Source organism: Cephus cinctus, unplaced genomic scaffold, assembly GCF_000341935.2.
Source record: "Cephus cinctus unplaced genomic scaffold, Ccin1 Ccin1_scaffold0007, whole genome shotgun sequence".
Lineage (NCBI taxonomy): Eukaryota > Metazoa > Arthropoda > Insecta > Hymenoptera > Cephidae > Cephus > Cephus cinctus.
The window spans coordinates 362,295-388,177 of record NW_014332758.1 but is presented as its reverse complement, the minus strand read 5'-3'; the positions used below and the strand labels follow the sequence as shown (position 1 = coordinate 388,177).

The following is a 25,883-nucleotide window of genomic DNA, read 5'->3' as shown; positions in this document are numbered from 1 at the left end:
ACCAATCCCCACCCTCGCACTACCAGAAGCCGCTTGGCTTCCACCGACAGCGTTGTCAGCCGGTTTGGCCTGCTCCGCTCTGCCTCTTGGCTATTGTGGCATTTTTCAACGCATTTTTGACGGTACTTGGAATAAGCTTAGCTACTCGTTCTTACTTATTCACCCGGTATTATATTATACCTGGTGGGTATACTTGCCTATATAAAAGTTCTCGAACCTTAAAATGCCTCGTGGAAAACCTTGCATTCTAATAGTTTTGATTTGAACTGGTGCACGCCTCTCTCTATACTTGCGCGATACGTATTCAGGTATTTACGATGCCACGGAGCCTCCTTAGCCGGTTTGAGGTCGATGGACCTTACCTTGCCATGTCCTAAGAAGCCAGACGATCCTGCTGTCCGTTAGGGTTCGTTTGTCTCTGTTTTACGTTGTGGAATGTCACTATAGTCACTTGGGACATGTGCAGTTTCGTAACTATAGTACCCGAACGGAATGTCGTCTGCTTTTTTTTTTATATCATCTTATAGAGAAGAGGCGAGACTTTTGTTGTATATGAATTCGATCACCGACAGGGTCGTGCTTTCTTTGCTGCGTCATCGACGACCTGACATTTTGATCGCCTTTCGCACCTGTGTTATATGTTCGATGCACGCTAGAATTCTACATACGTGCGTGGGCATACTGGCCAGGTGAATGCGTGAAATTGGTAATTGCGAGCGAGCTGTACCGACCTACGGCCTACCTTGTCATGGCCTATCATTAGATGCCAAAAGTGCCTTTTTGAGAGATAATCTGTAGTCGAGTGAAAAAAAATTGTATCTTTTTCCTCCAAGTATATCAATGAATCCATCGAACCACTTTATATAAAATATGAAAAATATTACGTAACTCTATTATGTTTTTTTTTTTCACTAGAAAAAATATTTATCGAAAAGATAAGATAAAAAGATACAAATTTCACTTTTCCGTGTTTTGACGAACTATGGAATCAAATCTCAGATATACCATTCCGACTTCCTTGACTCACTGTAGGACCAGAGACCATACGAATGACTGCTGTCGCGACCACTCTCAGTGGCATCGCAACATAATGCTTACGTGGTTTGAAGAACAGACGGGGTTGTGAACTATGGTAATGAGAATGATTATCATGATGAGCAGCGGGTATGTCAATAACGAAAACATTGTGGACCTTTATGGAATTCAATAAACTCGTTTGTAAAGGGCAAATCGGTATCAGCAACCTAATGACAAATTGACCTGTACTTACTGAAATCAATGGAACGACGAGTATTATCCCTCGTGTATTCTTTGGAATTCGAGGATGATGCTCCGATACGCGCAACAAGTGAAAATCAACGGCCTCGTTCTTCCAGGTATGTATGTTCACACATGTACCACGTATTCGTATATGCAAGAGCCTCTACGTTCGAGCGTTCCTCGTTCTTCGTGCGCTTCGACATATCAAGAAATCGAATCGACGAATCACCGTAATTTCTCGCTCCCGGCTCGAAGCGACGAGCAATAATGCCTCGTAGCGTGACCGACTTTCGATCTATAACGCGCGGCATCGTCTTTCTCCTTGACGATAGATTAGTCGTCGTCGCTTTTTTACACTCTCGTTTCGAAAATATCGAGATAGCATCAGAGAAATTTGCAAATCGCTCTGTCCAACAGAATTTCTGGACCTCGATCGAGATTCGATCGGTTATGGTGCCAGGACCCACGCTTGTGCATGCTTGCGCACTAAAAATATATAACATGCAGATATATTGTCTTCATTTTTGTTCGCACCGTTGCATAATCTTAACCGATAGACAGCTTCGAACTCGTGACCCAATTGAATGCATGTATCTGCATATAGATATAATTATAATTACCATTAAATACAAGTTACATCAAATTGAGGAATACCGCTGCAGGGATTGTGCGTGTATAATTATGGTTAAACGATGAACGTCCGTTTGACGTATTAATGATGACGAGGTCTGGATAAAAGTCTCGTTGAAGGCGGTAAATTCAAACTTTTGTTGCCGGCTGACCATTTCTCTCTTCTCGTGTCGTACATTCCTTGCGATTGCGTAAAACGCAAGGATCTTTTAAATTATGCAAAGTGCACGAAACGCAAATGCGTAATAACACGCTGTCCCACCCTCATGACGTATCATTAAACGAAACGGTTACAATTATGCAGTTTGCGAGACACTGAATTTCAACCGAAGCTGACAAACCGTGTTACGCACCACACGGAACAGTAAGCATGTACGTAAGTACGTACTACCTGTGCTTGTACTATTTAATTTAGCTGACGTGAAAATGCATACGTGCGACATTACAGGAATTCCGTTCCTTTGCCAAGAGACTTGTGTTCGGTAAAATCTTCTGATATTGGATCAATCGTAAAGACGTAATCTCGGAGACGATTAATTAAAATATCAATGTAAGAGAGATTCTTAACGAGACGTGACGACTTGATTACGAGCGTGAGCATTCCAATTTCATCTCTTTATATCGCAACGTGAAGACTCGCATGCATTGCACTACGTACCCAATACGTAACGTATTACTGAGAAATGCAGCTGGTATGCAACTCACTGTTATGCACGTGGAATAAAGATGCAGGTGATAGCTGATTTATCTAACGGTTAATGTCGCAAGAATATTTTTGGATTTTCGTTTTTTTTTTAAAATCCCATTTTTTATTATTCCCGATATCTAAGTACTTCACTGTTGCAATGATTATCTACGTTCCATGTGTACCAGGTGATTAGAGGATCTATTAGAAAAGCATGTCTTTAGATTTTTGAGTAAACTTTTGAGTTATCGCATTGGTCCTCTATCCATCCCAGTTTTGGTTCATGTATTGTGTATATGGTTGTGTTACGGTAAATATCTCTATACCGCTACACTACTGCTTTCACGCTCGTACACTCGTGTTCGGTTTTTCCGTTAAGTCACTCACCCGAACTACACCGAAGAAATAATCAGTCCCGTAGTTATTTCGAGGAATCGTTGAAGGACTGGCACGTAGAAAAACCGAGTATAAAAATCGACGATGGAAAGAAGAATAAAGGATTCAATTTAGAAACGTCGATAAGCAAAAGATATTGAAATTTCGGAAAAAAAAAAAAAAAAAAAAAAAATCTTTTTAGAAAGTCATACACTCGATGCTGATTGGTAATATTTTTGAATTCCTCGAGCAAACACCAGAATGCATTTCTCTGTATTTCTTCAGTGTAGAAAAACCAGTGCGAATATTAATGAAGTCCTTGAAAATTTTAAAAAAAAAAAAAAAAAAAAAAAATCTTTTTAGAAAGTCATACACTCGATGCTGATTGGTAATATTTTTGAATTCCTCGAGCAAACACCAGAATGCATTTCTCTGTATTTCTTCAGTGTAGAAAAACCAGTGCGAATATTAATGAAGTCCTTGATTCAGGCAAAATTACAGTCGGTGGGGGTGTAACGTTATGCACCGAGATTCCCGAGAATTCGACCGTTCGAAAGGAATGAAAGTTTAGGTGGAAGTGCGAATAAATGCATCGCAAATGCACGCACGCATTGCGTTAACGCGGACACGCACTTGCACTCGGTCGATAGATACGTAATTACGCTTACCGGGCAGCACACTGTTTCTTTTTCCCCTTCCTCTTCGTCCCTTACCATTTAACGCAATTCTCCAAGTGCACCAACAAAGATTCCTCGTGGCTTCACACGAGATACACTTCTTTCTTGTAAAGTTAAAATCGCGCTCCACTGCAACTCACTGAATAATTTATAAACTTGGGCGACTGGGTCCGTTGCCATTACGGTTATTTTAATTTCACTTACGTCGAGAGTTGAACGCGGGCGTCGCGGCACGGCGAACGAGTCCGACGACGAACGTAGATAAAGTCGATTTTTCCATACAGCCAGCGCGCAGCAGTCTTTTGCGTACTGGCAACGCCTCTCTTTCTGCTCGAGCGATTCTCTACCCGTCATTTTCTTCGAGTTGCCGCTTGATACCTTCACTCTGGGAGACAATGTCGGTCATTTGTTGCTCGACCTTTTTCTTCGTCTCCTTCCATTAAACCTGCTCGTCCTTCTCTGCAGTCATAATTCAAAGTCAGCATTAACCTCGTAATCTCTTTTTGGATACGGGTTCACAGTGATCGTGATATCTTAATTATCATTACGCAATTACAGTAGACGTTAATTTATTGTGCTCCTTACGACTACCGCCTGTAGTTCTTTAATTGTTCAATTGGACGTCTAATCAGTAATACTAAGACTCCTGTTTTCGTGGCTCGTTTTCACGTGCGACGACAATGTCCTCGTCTCTGAAATAACATCGAACACAAACACAACGCGGAAAAGACAGTTACACTCGTTCTGCTTGAGATTCTTTTCTTTCAACTCGTTATTAATTTGTATTTACGATTGGTAGTAATACAGTAATTGCTGGGAAATTTTATTGCTCGCCGTGTACCTTCGAACAGTATTGCAAAGACAGTTGGACAAGATACAAGGTGATAAGTATAGCGGTAGAAGTAGAAAGTCTCGCGAGCTGTTATGACAATGAAAATATGTTTCTGCTCGGAAAGAAATGAGTATGAAGCACAGTTAGGTGGTTTGCGAGGTTTTCGGCTGCTTTTACCGAACTGACGTGGAGATGCAAAAGTCGATACGCTCCTCGGCACGGTCGTACAGAATGTCGCGGACGAGTGCACTCGCTAAGTTCGACTTGGCTGCTCGTAAGGCTGTTAAAATTTATGGAGTAATTACAGTGATTTTAGTAGAACGGCAGAGAACTGCCATTACGTTTCGAAGTGCTTCCCTCGGGCGATAGTCGGTGGGCCTATTACTCTCTAACAGTTCTGTGTGTATACAGAACAATACTGTAGTATTGCGATGGTCACCGTGTGCCTTGCCAACCGCGAGAACGCTCTGTAAGATTGGGTTTCCGCAGGTTGCGTTCACACTGAATTTGTTGTCCCTCTCTTTCCTTCTATTTTGTCTTATTTCTTTTTCTCGCTCGGGCTTTTCCCCTTTGCCGATGAAAAAAAGTCCACGAGTGGCCACAGCGGTTTTCGAAGGTAATGAACGCTCAATTTACGCTTGCGCTCAATTGTCCCTACGTCCGTCTCTTGTTCTTCCTGTTGGCGAAGAATATAAATTCGTGCTGATCTTCCTTACGTTTGTAATAATTCCTAGGCCTTTCTTTCTCTTGAATTACCTGTCATTCCTTACGACTACTGAATTAACTAGTGTCACGTGGAGCTATATGTTTTATGCATACGTGTCAGCTGTGCCTAACTCGTATGTAACGTTATCATTACGCGGAAGCGACTTTTCCACGCTTGGACGATTCTCATATCAATTTCAAGGATATTCTTAAATTCGTCTTACGGCCTATTGATTTAATAACCTGCAATATAATACAGTATCACGCTCGTGTCGCTTTTATAATTTTCATAACTTTTTAACCGATCCGAAAATCATGCAGATAACACAACATTACCAAAACGGACACGCACTGTGTTATCATTAATCATTGACTACGTTTACACGGCGGTCTTAAACCGGTTTAGTTAATACTGATCTAAAGGAAATGCCAAATAACAGACATATCTACTTGTGAGGAATATTTGGGATTGGTCAATTCCTTTAGATCAGTATTAATTAAACCGGTTTAAGACCGTTGTGTAAACGGAGTCATTATTGGTTAAAATAGGATAATAGTCTAGAAGATAATTATCAACCCGCACCACAGACTTGTCGTTTCTTCGGTATCGTAAAACCGACATTATTACTATTTCAAGATGAGAGACAATGAAAACGTGAATAAAATTCATAGAAAACTTCCATCTTTCGAATGTATCGATCGAGGTAAAATTCTGTTTCGAGTACGAGGGAAGTAAGAGGACGCTTTTTTTTTCTTCGTTTCCTTTTTCTGTCCACCCAGGAGGGGGGGCACTCTATTCTATGTCGTTAAGCGACGGGCGACGTCATTTTCCATTTAAGTCAAATCAGCGGGAGATCAAGTCACCGAAGTCGTTATGCGTTTCGGACAAGAAGCCTTTCTGCGTGCTCCAGTTTCGTAGATTTCTATGCTAATGCACGTGTCCCACCCACTTACCACTTACCGGCATTTATAATTAATCGCTCGTTAACGGTAATTCAAGTAATTAGTAATCAGACGCTAGGGGAATCCTTCTACGGAATGCGATGTAAACAGATTATACAGATAAGCATATAGATACGCGACGATGTTGTAATTTTCAATCGATTAGCCGATAATTTCCTTGCGGAAGTTTCGTTTCCATTTTAATTGCAACCTCGTGTAAATTATCATTCGCGCGAAGACGATCATCGCCGATAAGTAATAAGACAGTATTATTTCACTTATTAAAAATAATTGTATCTCTCTTATACAGATGTTAAAACAACGAAGTTCGTAAATAAAAGAAATAAAAATCCAATTTAATTGGTTATTAAAATATATAATAAAATGTTCGTTTAATCTATACGGATGCCCTGTCGATGTTGACATTACCAGTTGGCATTATGTGGACAAGGGAAATTGACCGATGATTCACTCGCATGTGCGTGAGCGTAATGGCTTATAAGTGACGCCGGCTGTTAACGTACAATACTCATCGTTAGGCGTGAAAGTATGTGCAGTGGATAGAAATAAGGTGTGCAATGTAATCTGCCTCAGGGAATTCCCTGGAACCTGAAGAAGTAAGTACTCTGTGCGCCGATGTATCTAGATATCTAGCTAGCTATGTATTTAGCAGCGACCGGATGGAGGAGCAATGGGTATAAATCTATTAGGCTGAATCACGTACAAAGTGCCTCTCTGTTCCGATGCAATTAGGTTTGGACTTGGCCTATACCATTATAGACACAACAGGCATGATCCAATCTCTCGCTACATCTTCCGCCATCTTCGCTAGTGACTAGCTGTATACGTGTATCATTTAAGTATATATATATTTATCCCATTCTCATCGTCTGTCTTAAAGGAGCGTGTGGCGCACGCCAAGGTCCCCTGAGCTTTCTTCCTTCCCTATTCAATGTACAGCGCTGCATCGTCCTACGAGCAAAGCGACAGGTAGGCAGATAACTGGACTGAGAGAGTATATTCAAGATTAGTCACGATCTTGTCGTTATTGACTTACTTGAGGGCAGTCGCGATTGAGATTGGCTTTCTTTATAAAAATTGGCCTATCTTGTTACAAGAGAAGAGAAAGAACACGTAGGATGATGACGGGCTAATACACACGGAACGCCAATAGAAAGGTTACGGCTTGAAGTCGAATAGGGGCCCCTTGGATTCTATGATGGAATCAATAGTGGAAAAAATGTAAGCACCACTTGTCAGAGGACGTGGGAAGATGTTTCGTGTCCGATTGAAGTACCGTGTTCTCGACGTAAAGCTCATAAGTGATGTGATGTTGGCCCTCCAGGTGTTCGATTTTGCCTCTTGCGAAGGAGCGAGGTCTTGGAGCACCATTCGAAAATGTAAAAAGGTCATTCTCAAGAAGTATACGCGAACTTCAAGTCAACGAGATTGTCAGTCTGCGACGGGAACAGGACATTCGATTCGTTAAAAATTCAATAGATGACTGAGTGTTGGATGACCAATCGAAATTTAACGTTTACGTCGGAGAATCAATTTGAAGGATGAGGAGTTAGGTACCTTTCGTGAAATTGCAGGAGCGTCGATCGAAGTGAGACTCATTTGAATCTTTTCGTCAGGTGTTGGCCGCGCATTCGAGTCGTGTAATTATTCAACCAAGGAGATTAGGTGCGATCGGGTTACTTAGAAGTCAGGACGGCTAGCTAAACGCACTTAAGAGTTAAGTACTGCCTAATGCGATTAACGGTGGTATACAGGTGGACCAATCGTATCTATATTATGCGTGAGATCTTGTTCGTCGGGTATACAGATAGGGTATAGGAAATTCATTTTTTTTTTTTAATTTTTGTTGTAATAAACGAGATTACGAAAGCCCGTTGAGCGCTCGTCAACCAGTGCGCTTAAAACCTCATCAGGTTCAAATATCATCAGAGTTCCCGCCATTCCAAAAGCTGGACATTCAAAATTCGACTTTCTATTCATAAAAACACATTAAAAATCTCCTTGCGTAAACTGTCTTTTATTGGTATCCTCCATATGGGATTGCAACATTCCTGTCTTACTGCAAGACAGCCAACGCGGAACTGTCAATGATCTTGTCATAAATCTGTCATAGGTATCATCGCCACCGGCAAGCCTGTCCTCCGACACGACGCTGAGCATTAATAACACCTACGATCGTCAAAGATGATCTCTAATCAAAGCCGATACCACATAATTGCTTCCGCGAAATTCGAATCTTTATCATGATAATTTCTAAGATCATGGTCACTTAATTTCATAGTGAAATAATACCGTACGACGACGTTGCTCCTGGAATGCGATGACTGTAAGCGGCTGGGTGAAGGTTATCGATGGTGTGAAACGGGACCGTTAATCGATTCCAATGGAGCGTCATGAAAAATCAAATTTAAATTTCAATGGCCGAATAAATGGCAAGACTGGAACTTGTTTGAAGATACACTGTTTCATTATTAGAAGGCGACACGCAAATGCTACGCAGTAGACTTTTAAAGGAAGTTCCCCATAATGGGTACTTTGTTTGTGTCTACTTATCATCCATACGATAGCAGCTTACACATTTCTTACAGATACCATATGGAATACGTAATAGTTTCAGTAGCCTCGTGGAAGACCGATTTTGCCAGAGGTTACAGAGAAAAAAATCAGAGTAATGAAGTAATCAAGTCGATCGTATATTTTCTAAGCTCCATAGAAGACAATTTTGTGCTTGTACCAGCAGATGCTCGCGTTATAAAGAATTTGTTGATTCAAAAATCATTCTTCGTTTAGCCAATATGACACATCCCGTTACGTAATCTCCGAGGACTATCTGCGAAATTTAGTTTACTGCGAACTGGTTTATACATTCGCTCGTTAACGAGTGAGCCGAACGTGGAGGGCGGAAAGATTGATCAAGAAGAATGGAATTTGAATGGGAGGGGGAAATTACAGCACTAACCGAATTGTAGAGGTAAATAAACATTATTTTATGGTCGAATGAACGATTAACGGTACGCAGAGGTATTTGCTGCCGGTTAGCTAAATCAGGGCTGCTCGGTTGTCCCGTTGGTGGTCACGCCTCGGCCGGCCAAGGCCCCTTCTTCCTTTTCCTTTTCCTTTGCCATCTTTTCCGTCTTCCTCGTTCCTCGCCTCCTCCTTCTCCAGAAGCTACTGTCCGCCTCCACCACTATCTATAGGTACGAGGTACGTTTACTCTCTAATTAGCCGCGAGTGTCTTACGAGCTTTTTAAATGTCTCACGATTGTGACTCGAAATGCTAGCGCGTAACGATTACGTTAGCAAACCATCCTAACTTTCTAACGTAGGCTGATGTCAATTTTAAGTCAGTTTTAAAACTTGACACTTGTTGTTGCCTCCTATAAGAAGCATCGAGGGTTTAATTAAGGGTGGCGTCTCTCGCGTCTATTGAAGCGACCCTCATTATTATTTACTGTTGCTTCGCGACTTTGCAACTTTCCAGCAAGACATTTCCAGTTTGCCGGCTACCGAATCGATCGTGTCCACGATCTCTCTTTTGGAGCTTTCTTCTTTCTTCCGCGTGGTTGCGCCTCGATCACGCTCGATTCCCAATTATTGCTTAACGAGCACTGTGAGCTTTTTGAGCCAACCTCAGGCGCCTCTCCATCGAACGAAATTACCAAAGCGTACCGATTACGGTTAACGCTGACACAACGATAGGCGACTCGTTAAATGAATGAAAGAATCCGAGTCTTTCGCTTATATTTTCTTTATTTTCAAAATTTTCGCTTCAGATATTTCTTTTACCTTTGTACTAAGATAACGAGGATACATGCATACCGGCAAACAGTGCGTTCCAGTCGAATGGTATCAGACAAGCTTACCCTTGGAGAGAGTCAATCACCCAACTCTTAATCAGTAATTGGCGTGCAAATGAGAGTATTTTCGTTATCGTCGAGTGATAAGGAACAGTAGACGATACGGTCAGTTCAATTAAACGAATCACGTGGCACTCCGCGTTACGAGGTTTTAAATCGCACAAGAAAGAAATGCGAGGCGGCGCTGATTCAAGTGCGCCAAGGAGAATTATTCAAGGAAGGGAAAGTCGAAAAAGCAAGCGGTGTGGCAAAGCAGCGCCAAAGCGTGTTAGTGGGATAGTGGCTATATGGATTATAAGTAAGCCGGGGACGATTGGCTGAGTGTGGCGACTGGTGGGACGCGCGAGCTCTGTGAGAATGAGGGAGGAGGATCAGGACGCAGGATCGCTGGGTAGGAAGGGAGAGAATTCGAGAGAATAGAATTTACCGAGGAACGAGCTGAGGTCTGTCAGTGAGAGAGACTCGGTGATAGTGGGAAAGAGTCCGAGAGCGCTGAAAGAAGGAGTGGGAGTGAACTAGAAGGTGAGAGTCTGTGCGAAGTGAGGTGGTTGGGTCAGGTCCGCTATGCCATAGCGCAGAGGCTGGCTGGACGGTCGCCAAGGTCTCGTAGAAAGGTGGCACTCTTGACCTCACAACCTTTGTCCGCCGGTCTGCAAAAACCGTATAGCTCACTTTAATTAAATACACAACACCACGCGCTAGTTCCTATATGCGTTCACCGCGTTCCTCGTACGGGACGACACGTGTAAGGCGGAACGCTCGGACGCATCGCTTGAGAATTCTCTAACGGTAATTCTCTACGAATGGGCCCTCCGACCGGATTCTTCCTTAGATCTGGTTTGCGATAGGATGATTCCTTGTTACGAAAAAGGTCACGTTCAATTGGGAGTTTCAGCTAAGGAAAAGTATGCGTTGTGATTGGATATCGACAGGAGAGAACTGGAATCGCGATACTTCGATTTCATAATTACGGCTTTACGATACCATTTTTTTTCAGATTCCATCTGAAATTTTTCACTGATGGATATCACGCGTTACGGAGTAACGTGATTACGCCTTTATCTGATAATAATTCTAGATTTTGCGTAGCTCTTGGGTATTATTATTTAACGCTCAAGTTGTTACGTTATGCGACTACTTATTAATTAATGATTACTATTTTCTATCCTTCACTCCTTATCTGTTGGAATTGTGTTGCTATCTCCCATTCCCCTCCCCCCGCACACCTTACCCTCCAGCTCCGCTATACCAAGTTTCTTACCCTTTATCACTTTTTTCCAAACAAAAAAACAGAGCCCCACCAGCTCGTAACCGTTTACGATTTCTTTCTCTTTCCCCAAGGCGGATCTCTTTACGTCGTGTAAATACAACAACGATAATTGGCTCGCGAAATTCTTCTTGGAATCTCGTGCAAACGCTTTGGTATTCAGCACAGCGATGCAATATTTCGTCGTTAATTGTTGTACTGCGATCGGTGGGCAGATGACGACAATTTCCTCGACGCGACGTAAGAAGGTTTTTTGGATGGTCAATTAATTTCCTTGGTCAATTACTGCGTAATTATTTAAAGTAAAATACTATCGTAATTGAACGTCCAAATTAGATTAGCGGTTAATGAGTTTTTTGAAGACGCTCTGAACGATTTTAAAGTAGCTTGAAGGATTTTTGGATACTAATAGTATAATGTATCTATTTCTTTTATATCGGCATTTCCGATTCCAAATTCTAACTTGTTCTCGTTACATGGTGCAGGGAGTGCATCGGACCGACGGAAACCGGGTGATCTGATCTGATAGGAGCTCAGCCGAGCTACGTTAATCTTAAGTGTAAGGTCAACCAACTTGAGTACCGCTACGCGTACAGGATTGCCAACTTTAGTGAAAGGCCATCTCGAACGGTGATCTACCGAGCTCTCTGCTTGATAAGAGGCATTTTATGTCCATTGGACACCTGGCGGATCTTTGCAATTCTCATTGATCAGCCCGTACTTACGAGATTTCTTACTTACAATTAGAATTCCAATTCTGGAGTCACTTGGTCAAGTCATTTATTTCGCGAGTACTCCCCTTAGCTAAGGCACTTTAAGTTCATCCGATTATACAAGAAGTATGCGTCGTTGCTCGAATGAGTCTGCCGGTCACTTAATTAGCCATTGAAAATAAATTTTTTGATCTTCCGCCCAGAGGCTGCTTCTTCTAAATCGTCAATCACTGTCCGATCTGTCTTCGAATCGTATTTTGTATATTCTGTATTCGAAATGCTGTAGAGTACCTTACATCAGGCTCATCGATCTCTGTTTGATAAGGTTACGTTCGATAAGTAGAAAATGATTGGAGCTGCGCTCTTTAAAAATCTTCTTTTTTCAGAGAAATTTGTATGTAGGAAATTTAATTTTTGAATAAAATTTACTAGATCGAACAATTCCTATCTCATTGATATATGCCGCCGTGCACGGCTGTGACCGACGGTGCAGCAATGCGGTTGAATAAAGGCGCGGATGCATTTTGCGTTATGAAACAATGCCCCGATTGCGTAAGAGCGAATGAATGCTGATTGCACCGGTAATGATTCCGACGAATGGCGGTGTCGAAAGTAACTATACAACGTCGACACTACCGTAGACAATTTCTATTGAATTTTCTCTACTGTCCAGTTACTTAAATTTGGTTTGGTAATTTCATGCTTTTTTGGAAAAACTTATAAATAAATATTTAAATAATTTTTTTCACTTGAGCGAATTTTTATACAGATATTTTTCAGGGGTTTGATACATTCTTATGAGATACTGGCGAAATCGATACAGCATCAAAGAAATCACATTGCGACTGGGAACATTTATCGGTACTGAAATTGATTGTACCTAATTTGAGGAAGGCTTGACATCCTTGAGATTTTTCTCGCTATCCCGGCGCTCTCCTTTATATCACTTTTTACGACTGTTTTGTGGCACTGGTGGACTTTTACGAACGTCGCGGCGGAATCGTTCCGCGGGCACTTTCGTTAACGGGTTTCGTAACCTCGATTTCGTTAAAACGAATAAAACTGCTGGAAATCCTGTAGTGCGCGGTTCACTAGAGACTTTTCGATTTCGGTATGGTTCTTTTTGCGTGGATTGACAAGAGAATTCGCAGAGTTCTTTCAACTCTGAAAATATCGCGTGTCATCTTTTCAAAGTATTTTCAAATGCACTTGATGCAACGAGTGACCCTGTTATATGTATATATATATATATATGTCGTAAAGTACAGTTACTAAACTCGTATTTAACGAGGTATTTTTAGTGCACTTGCTCTCACGTCTTTGTTGGTATACATATGTGTACCTGCATTATCTAGGGAACAGAAGTTCTGTCGAAACTAGCTAGATATAGCGGTTGGGATATGTGCATCGTAAAGTATTCACTGTATCAGCACATTAAAGTCACAGCGGTTTGCATAAATGCAATTCTTGAGCGTCTTAAAAGTTACGTTTATGCATATCAGTGCATTAAAAGTTGCATCGGTATTCAAGCCGACATTTGAAAATTTATATTTTCCCTCTTACTTGTACGCGGATTATTTTCAATAAATTATTTCAATCTAGAGAAATGGTACAAAATCGATATTTTTCATAGATACTATTATCATGTCATTTTTCGAGATATGAATATATCGATACGAAACATTGATTGTATTTTAGAATTTTATCTTTCTACGGAAAGGAAATACGCTGCGTGTTTATATGAACATGCTAAAAGAATGTGCTGATTATTTGAAACATTATCGAGAAAAAGATATTTCTTAAGTTCACGTGAAGTTTTATGTACATTAAATTAAGAACACCTATTCATCTGTCATCGTTGTCTGTCGTTGATAGTCACATGTTCAAGGTAATTCACTTCAAAATGAATTTAATAAAGAATTTCTTCGATTTTTGATTAATTGCTGAAGAGAAATCAAGCTCTGATATTACCAAAAAAATATAGATAGGTCATTGGACTTTTAAAAATGAAATTTGATATCGATCATTGAATTTCCGAAAAATAATACTAAATAACTAAATAGTTAATATCACAACATACAAAAACGTTAGAGGTCATTATTATTGATATATATCATGAATTCAGGAAATATTCCTTTTTTCGATTAACGCGATAAAAATATAGGGTTATCGGGATGATAAGAGTAAAATTAAAATTTAATCATGATCCAATTTAGAGGATTGTATGAACTCAGTGAAACAACTTTTCGGGATTTAACATCATTTAAGGATAATAATCAATAAAAAATGTATAGTTATTTACCATTATAAATTTTAATATATTTTCAATTACGATGTAGTAAATATGTGAATATGTCGCGCGCGTTATCAGCCAACTGTACATGCTATTTTGGCAACCGTATATGAATCGTAAGTATAACAGATCAAAATTATAATTTGTTCAAACTTTCAAAAATACAAGTATTTAAAATATACCATTAACTTTTCGAAAAAGTATCTCCAGAAATGTGGAATTAATTGCCGCAATAATGTAATCCATTATATCGGTTAACGGGAAATTTCTTCATAAAAAGTAGCATGAAACTGCTTTTTGTTAAATCCATAATAATTCTCTTTAATAGCACACGGCATATTGGAAAGGCATTATATGGTTGAACATGAAACGAAGTCAATATTCAAAAACAACGAGTAACACTTTAACAACTAAGTCATAATAAGTTGCATTGATATAAAAAATAATAGAGCCAAACCACTTTATATATATTGAATAAGATATCCTTAGATATTCTCTGTCGAGTGTTTTTCACGAGATTTAATCGTAATTCTGCATCCTGTGCGATCGCCTGCTATAAAGGATATCAGTGACGGGGAACAGTGCGCGTGCGCAGCGCGTGCTAATCCCACGGTAACGAATAACGTAGGAAAGGACGTCTTTTATACCTAAGAGAATAAACTCGAGCCTCCAGCGATCCTTTGACTCTGGAGGAATTTCACTGAAAACGCTAACAGCACAGTACACACCTCCATTCTGCATTCTAACCCCCTTCCACGTGTGTCCACGCTTATACTATTAGAGGCGTGATACTCAGGACACGAACTCGTGTCTGCCATCTTGCTCGAGGTAAAAGTAAAAATTCTGATGCGATCTCACGAAGTCGGATGAGCCTCGGCGAACAAAGGCCAGACGATCAAGAGAATCTTTCATTGAATCATTCGCTTCTTTATTCTCGCTTGAGTCACGTATAAAAATTGCTATAAGTAAATTACAGATTAATGCATCTTATCGTACAATTCTGTGGAATTACCAAAAAGCTTTATTGTGTCAGCACGATGCGTAATAAAGGGTGTTGCCAATTTTGAAAATTGAAAGTTGCCATCTCGGCTAACTCGGTTAAGGAGACAGCAGTAGGACTGTGGCTGTCACACGAGAGAGCCTTGCCTTTACATCCTTCTGACGTCATCCTTAATGGCTGCACCCAGTCGCTCTCTAGGAAGTGTCCTTGAGTCGGAGACATCCTTGCTTCATCCGACAGTCCGAATCCTCATACCAAGTTGCATTTTAATTGAGGTGCAATAAAAACTGTTTAAAAGAAAGAATGCCGTTGATTTATATTTAGATATTCTTAAACGTGTATTCATTTGAAAAAAATGCAGTATTTCATTATGATTTCTTTCTTTCAATTTCGGGCTATAGTTTTCATTTTACTTATATTTTTTACATTTTTCATTTTTCCTTTCCAATACATTCAATTGGTCCATGAGATTTCTTTTACGCTTCACAATCATGACTTCTTGGAAAAAAAAAAAAAGACGAGAACAATTGTTCGCAGGTAGACGCATGTGCCGCTGCACGTGCATGGTGTTTTTGCAATCAATAATTGCAGGTTCGATCGACTTTTTCTTCAATACAATTATCGGCTGCCCTACGGAACGTATCTTGCTGAGAAACTTGTTGCTCGTCCTTTAACCAATCTTCAGAATATACAGGGTGACTCCAAGACGAAGTAGGTCACATGAGACGTGGTGGTTCCTGGATCGCTTGGGAGTTGCCGATAATTTCGTCGTGTTTTTACGCTCGTTCACTGTGCATTTAACATGAATTGTGTGAGTTAACGAGATCTGGGTTAAACCTTAAAGTATTCAAGGAAAGCCAGACGAAATTCTTTCTCGTGCGAATGCGCGATAACGAGTGAAAGATGGGAAGGTTGTAGGGCGGAACTGTACGCGGGAAGCGATACCGTGAGAAAATGGTTTAAGGCATGCACGACACGTGTAATATGAAATAATACGATTTTGTACGCATGCTTAAAGTAAACCGAGAAAATTACCAAATTCGTGCGTAATGGGGTACTCGATGTTATTTCACTGGTATAATTTAAAGTTTCTCCAATACGTGTTTGTTTGATGTACCAGTCAGGTTCACAACTTAACGCAATTTCATATAAACTTAAATTATCTTATTGCAATTTTACGTATGCGAGGTTTAAATGAACACCCTGTAGAGGACGATCGGTCAAGTTGACTTTCTTATCACTTTTCAATGGCGTCTTATCGGGGTTAATAAATTCCGTTTGGACTTGAAAAGAGATACTCGTTCGTAATTTCGTTCGTCGGTCCATCCGTCTGTCCAGATTGCAAACTGCAATTGAGGAAACGTGTCGGGATCGTTTGTACGTCAAGAAGGTGCAATTCAGTGTACGATACAGTGCAATCTGAAATTGCATCGCACTGCGGTGCATCGTTGCTAAGAAGATGAACTTGTTCTTCGGAGACGTCGTAATGATAGGGTGCCTTCGGGCTGACTGCAAATAATCACGATACCGGCATCCCTTTTTTTGGCATAATTATCCATCAGACACATGCGTGCATCCTGCTTATTATCGTTTTCGACAAATTTCTTCATTCGCCATTGATACCTTCCACGAAACGTGCCGTTCCGTTTTACCTGAATTCTCGCGCGCCATTGCACATCTAATTAACGCTCACTGAATGGACAGTCCGGCAGTGGGTACTGGCGATCGAGGCGATTGTAACGGAACGTTCTCGTCGTTAGTGGTTAGATCGTTCGATCCTGCTCGAGGATCGGAGAAAGTTTTAGAGAAAAGAATTATCGTGAAGAGTGCCGTAACGACGGAGGCTTCACGATCCGCTTGAATCCTATTGGTTAGCGATCGGACGATCTCCATTCGTTATAGACCATTTTACGAACGATCGCTCGTTCGACTGGTACCAACAATCCTTGCGCTTCATCTGAAAAGTGAACGTCTTATTCTTATGTTTTTATACCGGCTGACGGAACAGATTTCTTTTATCGATCTAACAATTTTTTTTTCTTTTGTCGATCCAGAATTTCGCTCATTATAAAATTGCACTCGATCTTTCATGGTGCGTTGATCCTTCGGTACCGATCATGACCGTTAATCGACCTCACCCGTCTATCGAAGTTCTGTTCTGAGGAAGGGACGTCGATCTGTCGCAGATTGAGAGTCTCGGAGTGAAATAAAAAAGGTGGGACTGCACGTTGAATCCTGATGACAGTGGATCGTTATGCCTGTCGCCGGTAAGTTATCCACAAAAAAGATGAGAGAAGATAAGTTATCCAGAGCTCGCTTCTGATTCGTTGACGGCGCGACGATCGATCGGCATTTGACACGAAGTGCACGTACCTTTGCACGTGTGTATGTATGTACGCGCACGATAATTCCATGGGGACTTTGAGAAATGAAGGTGATTATCGTACTCGTGGAACTGCACTGTAGCGAGGCTGCGGGTATCCGCGAAAGCTGAATTTTAACCGATACACTTGATCAAAGCAAAGCCGGTTAACGTTCCGAGACGATCGATCTTCTGGAATCGCGAACAGTCCTTCCTGATTCGCGAAACGGCTGCCTAACGGTTCTTGTCTATACCATCGAAATATTCGAATCATCGTGAAAAAGATCATTGGATCCACGATGCCCGGCAGCAATTCATAAAGCATACAAATCAAAATAAAACACAGCAACAGGCCAAAGAAAAGAAGAATTTATAATCGGCTACGTTCAGTCCCTTCGCTGTAGGCCCAAACGAGTTTTAATCTACACGTAAAATCAGCGTGAGACAAGATGAATGAATGACTAAATTTAACCCTAGAACGGTACACTGGGCGTCGAACACCCAACACCCGCTGTACGTTTAGCGATTATTTAGCAGAAGTGTATTTAGCAGAATTATTATTTAGCAGAAGTGTATCGTTCTAGGGGTTAGGGCAAAAATTCTTAAAAAAACAGAACATCATTAAAGCTCATCAATGACGAAATAGGTATATCTTTTGTCGATCGACTAATTGATTAGTAATCAAATATTGGCAGTGCATTAAATTCGAATTGCTCTGGAGAAAAACATTCATAGAGTCATAAACATAAAGAACGTAACTCCTGGTGCAGTCTCGATGTTACACTCTCGGGAATCACCTGCAAAACGATCCGTCGCGATACTCAAACGGACGCACATAAATTGAAAGATCGATAGACATAAGACGACCCCGTAAAGGCAATCGGGTTTGTAAGTGGCCCCTATAATACTAAGGTGCATGGATCTGATGCTGAGGGTACTGCCTAGTTCTGGTTCTACAGGTACTTAAAGTATACATAACCTAACCTAGCCTAACCTAATCCAAGGTTTTCAAGCCTTACCTAGCAAACGTTCACAACGTTGGCCGATCTCTGTCCGATATCGATACTCATAATGCTCTGCAGTGCCTATTTCTGTCTGGAGTTTTTGCATCTAAACAGCTCGATCGTTCCTGTCAGGATCGTAAACACCAGATCTAACTGCATTCACGTGTCGTCTTTTGGCTTGTGCCACGTGATCGGCCACCTATCTTACCCCAGAGCCAGGATATGCGTATGCTGTGTGCTGAGAGAACTCCCTATCTGAAATTGCGCAAAGCAGTCAAATAGCCAATTACAAAGCCATCCTTTGTGATAAAAAATTGTTCCTACGACTCGCCAAGACGAAGTTAGAAATATTAAAAAAGAAACTTAAGAATTGTGGAGAAACAGGAAATGACAGCGAATTCAATACAGAATATTCTTCTATGGGAATAAAAATGGTGAAAAATGAAGAACGATCGTACAATTCTCGCACTGCAGATGATCATAGTACTCACGGCAAAGCTTCCAATTACAAAACTTCTGACGCAGTTTACGGCTCGTGAGTCTAGCAGTCCCATAGTTATCACATGCTGAATACATATTTTATATATATATATAAATATAATGCCATAGGGGGATGGCGGATGTTCCAGCCGTTGCTAATACGTAATCTCTCTCTTTCTCGTATTTCTTCAGTGGTCACGTATGTACTTACCGATACGCAAGCATGCACGTACAGGTAGGTAGGTAAGTACTGCCGATTAAAGGTGAGTTCACGCAGACGCGTGACCGGACGTGCACATGCGTAACTCGTACTAGGACGTGCGTATTGGACACGTGCACAAACTGGGCCATGGACCCGGAGGTTACTATACCTATATACACGCATAGGATGGTTGTCTGCATTTCTTCTTCTTCAATGATTTTTCTCCTTACACTTTTGTACCTGGTATTTTCTCCTTCCGTCTTCTATCCGTCAACTTATTACCAGATTTCAAGTTAACCCGTCATTTCGGGTGAAATCGGTCGGAACTCGTCATAGTCCGTCCAGTATAATAGCCGTTGAAAATTACGTATGCGAACACTATACGGTACCTACTGTTGGCCGCTCTCGTCTATCATTGGAGCTCTTTGCGTAAGTGATCCGTTCGAAATCGATTCTGAACTCGCATTTTATCCCGTGGGAATCCTTTAGCAGGAATATACATACTAGACCTATAGCCTCGAGGCAATGACAAACGAACGCGCACTGGATCGCAATCAATCCTTCGAACGGTGCGCGTACAACACAATGGCAACGTGTGTATCGTAAGAGTTTCACGAATCGATCTGGAACCAGGACAAAAATCAGAAAATAAAAGTAATTCCCATTACGCGATACCGATTCCTTGACCTAGATAGCTTCGGACGAATGTCTGACACTAGTCGAAATTTCTTACGAGGAAAATCAGACTCTGGTCGAAATTGGTAACAAAGAGCGCCAGGGTAGCCTATTGAAATCTTTTGAAATTTCTATCACCAGGATCATCACGGATGCTGCCGCGAATCTCTTTCATTTCAGTTCCCGGTGAATATGTCCAGTTGACCAGCAGCTACTGTCTCTCTCGTTTCTCACGGAACGAGTACGGTGTGTGCGTGCGTTGACACGGGTGTCAATGTGTGTTTTGTGCAGGCCATGTCTCCAGTGGTGAATGCCAGAACAGGGCGTGGTAGACCGGTGGTCAGCTCTCCTCGACAAGGCCGTTCGTGTTCCGGCTCCTACATTACGATATCGGCTCGCAAGGCATGACCCCGAGTTACGGCGACTGCTTCGGTGAAATTATACCCGAGCGACAATTAAACGCTAAAGGGATAAGTTATGCTGGACTCAGCAAGGTAATTATGCTCGGATCAGTGGCTCCGGTAACACCTACGTGTACATGAGTCAACGTAGGGCATTTTGCAGATATCTGATTTAAAATAAAATTTTCCATGAAAAAATATCTGAAAGGCGTACTTTTTTTTTCATAAGCCCAATTAACGTAATAACGTATCCTCATTGTGAGAGCATCAATTTCTTCACAAAGGAACCACTTATTTTTCGGATGTTTGTGTGAAAGTTCGTATCTTGGAGTAAAATCTAATTGGCTGCTAGCCTAACGAGGCTGAAACATGCATGTACAAGTATCGTTAAGGATAATTTGTTGCTTTACGAAGATTCATCAGCTTATAGTTATTCATCGAGATCATTTTTGGCAGTAGTGCTTATTTCCGCGGCTCGTATTCCTCGTGCGTTCCTTTTTTTCCCCGTGTAATTCATTAACCCAGATAGGTGCTGATCCACTTCAATCGACTCTCTTTCGCTGGAGTTGTCTCTCCCTTTATTTCTTTCTCTTTCTTACACCCGCACTCTCCTGACCTCTTGCTTTCTTAGTCTCCCACCCTGGCCTCCTCCACTCGCAACCTTTTCTGGCACTCTTTCCCTACTATCACGTTTGAGCGCTCGATAGACGGGCATTACGCGGCACAAGTAACTTGGCTTGACCCGAGAATACACGGGGCCGACTCAATCGACGATAAACGCCCGTTGCGTCACGTACCTAAGCAGGGTACCATTTGCCCCAGGTCTGTAGTAAATCAACTGGATAGAGAAGTATTAACGAAGGAGACGATACCGACGTAGATCAACTTATCGGAAAGATTAGTCGGTTCTATCTATGTAAATTTTCAAGAAAGATCTTACTATACATAGACATCAGTCTGTATCGGTTAATCGGAATCGATTATTGTTTTGAAGCATTACGGAAGCTATTTAGTCTCGAGAAGTTCCTTAGTTATAATTTTCTAAATCCTTTCTGACTTAGCGACGGAAGACAAGATTACGAGGATCGAGAGCCGATTGTAATCAAAATGAATTTTTACATTGATTAGCGTTGGTTTATCAAGTAAGAAACTTTTTCAAGTATTCGCTTTCGTATTCGCATTGTGAAAAAAAATCTCCATTAAATATTTAATGTTTTCTCGTTGATTGCAGTGGCAGTTATGACGACGGATTAAAAATCGATAATTAATTTTATAGGCAACCTATATGGTAGACATGTACAGTGATACTAGTTAATGTTATATATAAAGTAACTTAGCGTTCCTAGTTGAAATACGTTATTATTTTTTTTCACAAAACAGTTCGAGAATTTACTGCAGACATTATGTGCGTATGCATGGAAGGTGCAGGAGCAAATAATAAGTGTCCACTGTACGTATCCATTATACATTATATGCATACATGGGTGCACGAGGCGCACCGCAAGTCTCAAGAAGCCAGATTAATATGCATTTTTACCACTATAATTGAGCGGCTTTTTGCATGCACTCTCTACCGTGCAGACAGCCGTGATAATTGGACCATTTATTCCCCCGCGTGTATTTTTCACCATTCGGAAAGGTCATGCATTCGTTTAACGCGCGGTAATGCGCGACCGAGTCGCGAGCGCGAGGAGAACGTTTGCACGTGCCGTGCGCCGCCATTTTTCAACGGAAAAATTATTACTCTCACTCGCCAGGCAATTTGTCTCCGTGCGCGAGATAAATGACGTGTGGGGCAAACGGCTCATTTTTTATATTCAATTCAGTTTTGCGTTTACCCCATATCGATTACCTTATAGCTTCTACCACCCTCGAGAAGTTAACTTGCGTATATTTCTGTTATTGCTTCTTGTGTTTCTGCACCCTGCGGTACATGGAGGTAGAGGTGTGAACGCTCCTTAATGGCAGCGTCTGATGTACCGTCTCTTGTGACACCTTTTGAAGGATACTTTACTGTTCAAATTTGACTTAATGTGAAGATGCTTTTTCGATTATCAATTAATCTTTCTCTGGTGCTCAGGTATCCATACTCTGTGCTCATGATTTACGGCGGAAGCTAGTTTGTGACACTACCGTATACGTGTGTGTTGGTCTCACGTGTTTAGATAATGTATATAAAAAAATGAATTTGCACTTGACAAAAAGTTTTAATGTTACGCATTATCTTCCGTATAATCAGATCATCAAAGGACGATGAGGATTATTGTCTGTGTGATTGATACTGAAGATAATAGAAAAAATGTACATAATAGCGATGCAAGATAAAACAATCACTTTCTGATAAAGAAGAAGTGGAGGTGACCATTTTTTAAGTTAAAAAGTTTTATTAGCATTTGATACGCTACATATTGATAAGCATATATTACTATTCCTCGAATCGGGTCACGTAATAATAGAACTAGGTAGCGTCTAGTTAAAAATATAGTATGGCAATAACATAAGACATTGTTACGTCAGAGCTTGGATTCATGCAGCAGATGGCCTAAGGTAGTAGTCGCATTGCTTGTGTATACATAGGGAATACTGAACGTCGTTATACATTAATTAACGCGTAAATGATCGCGCGACTTTTTTTTTCTCCATTTGAAAAACATTGAGTCTCGGACATCCCACGAGCCTATTCCCGGGTTAATATCGCCGATGACCTTATTAGAATTTTCTATTAAAATTTAGTTACCAATCTTAGATGTGTCGGTGATTTTACATTTTTTATTGATATTTAGTTTATTTATAGTCTGTATTATATTTCGCTTATATTTAGTAAAATTGTCAAAATTTGAATTTATAAATTATTTAAATCGACTGTTTAAAAAGAGGTTCTGCCAGTAATGGGTGCAAAGACTACAGAAATCGCCAACCATATTCTTTACTAATTTGGACTGGCAACTTGTATTCAAAATTTTACTACATCAGAGGAACAGACATATGATAATGTATCGGAGCGGTAGAGTGAACGTGCGTTAACGATCGTATATAACAGCGAATTCTGCGCGTTATTTTCAGGAAGCAGGTTTCTTCTGCGATTGAAGGTTATAGTATTGTGGAGATGTTTAACTCCGATGTGATTCTAGAGCACTTAACACGACAGTGCTCTAATTTTCGATGTATATTGATTCAACAAATTTATTTCCCTAGCTGGTAGTCACATGACGGAATCTAAAAACTACGTTACATATTCCAGCTGTCAAAACTAGATATCGATGTCGTTATCCAATCATGGCAAAATAACCTTGGCGACAAGAAATCTATCAAAAATTATATTTCTTAATTCTTTCCCAAGAATTTCTACTATACCCTACTGTAATACTATAACGAGTAACTCAGATATTATTTTCTAATTGAAAGATTAGCTCTTTTACGTGAAAAATTTAATTTTAGATCGTTACACACGTTACTGTGGATAAATACTTAATGACTTGCGAATATACGTAGCTGTATATAAGCTTATATCGACGATGCATGGGAACAAGGGACAACCAGTTTGACTGTTCCAATAAAATTTTATTGGATTCTTCGGATGGACTTATACGTGCATTTACCTAGTCTCACGAAAATATATATCTAGCTCGACTATCCGCGCCTTTATGACGGGAAAAACAGGCTACTTTACAGTCTGCTCGGTGCGCACTTGCCCGGCCAAGAATATCGAAGTGTATTTCGTGCAGGCAGACAGACGCAGTACCGTGGATACTTGGCATACCCAGTTCGTATAGCTCGTATAAACCGGCAGCGTTACGGCGGTACGCGGGTGTGGACGGTGGGCCTGTATAAGGAGGTTGTGGACTATTCAGTGCGCAAATGGAGAACCGTTTTCTTTAATTGGGTCGCGGAACAAATATTTGGTAACTTATCAGTTTTGGAGTTCTTTTCAATATTTATTTCTATATACACAATGAATCACATGAGGTATCCGATTTTAATGCATTGTCTGTCTTTTTATTGACTTTAGATTCCAAAGAGCTTGTTGGAGCTTAAATGGTTCAGTGCACGAATAAGAAACTATAGGACAATTCCATTATTCCTACTGTTCCACCACGCTCTGTTATCTAGATGAATAAATATAATTCATTGCATTTCAACCTTAAGGCTTGAAACCATTTCAATGTGAAACTACAGAGAGATGTAAATCAGCTTGTATGCTTTGGTAGACGTATATGATTAACGTACGTTACTCTACTTCAAGTTTTTAGATTGGCTAAGTAGTCGGTTTTATGAAGAATAATAATTTGTATAGTTCTATGGAGTATGAACATTTGGATTACGTGTATCTTCTAAATTGGTTACTCATGGGCAGTAGGCGTGATCTTAAAAATAAAAATGAATTTATTATAATTGATAAAATACAAAAATTCAAAGCTTTAGTCCTAAAACTGCATTATTACCTCCCTTAGTGTATAACAAGTGGATGAAGATCAGTTTCGTAACGGTCAATAGTCGTGATACCGCAATGCGCCAGAATGCACTGAGTCATTCTTATTCTTACGCTGATTGTCGTATGCATTCGGTGCATTTCACCGGTGACGTAGAAAGTCCCAGGCTGGACTTCGTAGCTATGTCTACTTGTCTAGACCTGCCGTGTTTCAAGCGTTTTCACAGTTTTTCATGACGAAGCAGGGAGGCAAGGTGCCACAACGTCACGAGCGGCTTCGTAGCAAAAAGGCATGGGAGACACGTAACACGCGAACTGAATGCCGTGTTATTAAGCCATTACTCGTATTATTCGCCAGCAACGAACAAAATGCCTCAAAGGAAAGTCTCTTGATTCCGCGAGGTTGAACGCGAGCAACGGACTTTCATCGGTCTGAGAGCGGCGGATGGCGGAGTCGTGGCTCGATGGGCGACACGATTCCAAGATTTACGTCGTCCGTTTACAACTTAAACAGCCCATTAATCCTGTCCCGATCAGTACCTAGCGTAATTAATAGACCCAATTCTCATCCCGTCCTTTACTTCGACTCTTCCATAATGACTCACAGCGAACCCACAGCGAGTCTCCTCCTCTTGGTTGGCAACGATCTTTCCTTATCAAACAGTCTACCAGCACCGTGTCGAGATCGTCGGATCTCCGATCTTACTGTCGTGATGAATTATTCGTCAGTCTCCTCAACGTCTCTTTAAAAGATCTAGAAAAATAGTGACGAGTCATCACGTGGAATAGGTTCAGCTCTCCTAGATTCATATAACAAGTACAGTAGTTCACTTACTCTTTTATGTGCTATTAGTATAGAAATAGCAGATTCTATTCGCACTGGCCAGGTTATCTACTCAAGATAATTAATGGGAGCGCGATTCCCTTCTGATAATTTCCCGTTCTTTCAATGCTAAAATCACGGATTTGCCTTGAGAACCTTCCCCTTTCCGACGATCCTCTTTGGATGCTGAACCGAACAACGCGTCTTCCTGCAGGTATCGGATGAGTATTTTAATGAAGTCCAAGAAGGC

The 25,883-nt window shown here is 40.8% G+C and overlaps 1 protein-coding gene across 1 annotated transcript in view; it reads left to right on the top strand.

Annotated features, from left to right (window-relative positions):
• The window catches only part of LOC107267303, a 133,178-nt gene that overhangs the window by 28,922 nt on the left and 78,373 nt on the right, over positions 1 to 25,883 (top strand). The gene's annotated exons all lie outside the window — the stretch shown is intronic.